The sequence below is a fragment of the Crocodylus siamensis genome, chromosome 2 (genome assembly GCF_052110815.1).
Source record: "Crocodylus siamensis isolate JL-2025a chromosome 2, ASM5211081v1, whole genome shotgun sequence".
NCBI lineage: Eukaryota > Metazoa > Chordata > Crocodylia > Crocodylidae > Crocodylus > Crocodylus siamensis.
Window position 1 is genome coordinate 258,472,099 of NC_143396.1, and position 2,525 is coordinate 258,474,623.

The following is a 2,525-nucleotide window of genomic DNA, read 5'->3' on the forward strand; positions in this document are numbered from 1 at the left end:
GACTTCCTGTGAAAACTCAAAAACATAGATCACCTTCCCAGCAATACCCTCCTAGCCACCATGGCTGTCACTAGTTTATACACCAATATCCCTACTCCGATTTTCAGAAGCAGGATGGCATCTAGGCCTGCCTCACATATCTACAAGAACACAATCACAACTCAGAATACAGACCTCAGGATATCACTGAACTTGTACTTTATCCTCACACACAACTTCAGTTTCAACAACCAATGCTTGTTCCAGACCATGAGCACAGCTATGGGCACCAAAATGGCCCTCCAGTATGCCAGCCTTTTTACGGCCTACCTAGAAGAAGACTTCCTCAAGAACTGCACCGTTACCCCCTTACTATACCAGAGATACATAGATGACACCTTCATCTTCTGGACTAAAACCCTGCAATCTCTGATGGACAACCACCAAAAATTCAACAATCACCACTCCTCCCTCAGACTATTGCTTGAATACTCTAACACCAGCATTTCCTTTTTGGACACCATGATCAATATCCAAGATGGTAAAATTCAAACCACCGTATACAAGAAATCCATAGACCAACATACATATTTTTGCAGAACAAGCAATCACCCTAAACACACCAAGAAAGCTATAATTTACAGCTAAAGTCTATGATACCACTGAATCTGCAGCAAGGAGAATACCTGTGATTGCCAGCTCTCAAAATTCTAAAGGGCCTTCAGCCAACAAGGACACTCCTCCAGAGAGACAGATAGCACTTTTGAAAGAGCCACCCAGATACCATGTGAAGATTTTCTGTAGTAGAAAAAGAAAATCCCCACAAATTGCACACCATTAGTTATGACATATCACCCTTCCCTGGAACCCACACAGAAAATCCTCGAACAGTTGCAACCCTTCCTAGAAGAAGACCCCGGTCTTAAAGAGATCTTTCCAGAACCAGTCATCCTAGCCTTCAAACAAGCATTGAGCCTTGCTAACCTCATCACCAGAAGCAAGTTCCCTATGACCCAAACCACACCCAATGGATCCAGATCATGCCGTGACAAGAAATGCAAAACCTGCTAACATATCTCTACACCCTCCACAATAACTATACCCCCCAACAGAACCATCACCATTTCTGGATCTTACACCTGCACCTCCAGAAATGTAGTATATCTCATCCAGTGAACTGAATACACTGATGGAAAATATGCAGGAGAAACCAAACGACTGCACACCAGAATGAACGCACACTGGAAATCTATCAAAGACAAAAATATCCAATTACCTGTGGGGGCCCACTTCTCACAGGACAATCACTCCACCTCCGATCTCTCAGTTCTACTCCTCAAAGGGAATTTACAACACACTTTTTGTAGATGAGCCTACAAACTTCACTATATCAACCTAAGGGATACTAAAAATCATGGACTCAGTATAGACATTGGGTTTATGACACATTACAACCTGCATGACATCTGATTCACATGATGCTTGCCTGACCTGACCTCTTACATTCCTTTTTATCCCCGCCACCCTTTTTCTCCTCCCCTCTTCCACTTCTCTGCCCTTTTTCTTCCTGGTTCCCTACCATTTCTTGTTTATTGCCAGCCTCTTTTTTACCTTGCATTATTACTACTGTAGTGTTTTCCCTTTGACTTTTTTTGTCCCCTGTTTTCTTCTCCCTCCCTCCCCTGCTTTACCATTTTTCCCCTACTTCTTGTAGACAAGGGAATACAAATAATTAATTGCAAATGCTGAATAGGCAATGCAAGATTACAGCCAGAGTCACAAGACTAAGTGTCCAAATGTTGCAAAATCCAATCCCTATTTTATTAGGGAACAATACACAAAGAGGAACTCTGGATCACAGGATAACTTATGGGTGACCTCCAGCCAGGAGAGCACCTGTGCAATAGTGGAACAAAGTTTATATGTATGCATAATTATATGATAATGATAGATACCACTAACTGTAATAGACAGCACAACAACAAAGGTGGAGCTATGATATGTAGCAAAGGAAATGGTGATTGGCCATGACATAAACATGACAAGGGAAGATATTAGAATATGGGGCAGGGTATACAGTTTATTGGTTGCTACCCACTGAACTCTGCATGTGCACCTCTCCTGCCCAGGTCAAGACAGCTGTCCTGGGAATTGGTCGTGGGTCTCCTGTACTCTCATTAAACAGATTATTTCCTTGTGTATGTCCGCCTTTGCATTCTGTGCAGCCTTCTTTGAAGGCATGGGATGGGTCGGCATCCCCAACACTTCTATCCTTTTATATATTCACTGACATCCTGTCACAGTTTTAGCTTCTCGCATTGCTGCTTTCCTGATCTCCACCTATTCCCTTTTTCACAGACTGCCTCTTTTTAACCTTGTATTTCATCTCTGTCATCTCCCTATGGCTTCCCCTCCACCCCTTGCTCTCTTCCCCCTTCCCTTCCCTGCTTTTCCTTTTGTCTTACGTATTTCTACATATTTACATTTTCACTGACATCCTACCACACTTTTAGCTTCTCTCATTCCTTGGAGTCTCAGACCAGCAG

The 2,525-nt window shown here is 42.9% G+C and overlaps 1 pseudogene; it reads left to right on the forward strand.

The window, feature by feature from the left end:
* The first annotated feature begins 261 nt into the window (after positions 1 to 261).
* Positions 262 to 1,449, forward strand: LOC149872099 (uncharacterized; annotated as a pseudogene).
* The last annotated feature ends 1,076 nt before the right edge of the window (positions 1,450 to 2,525 follow it).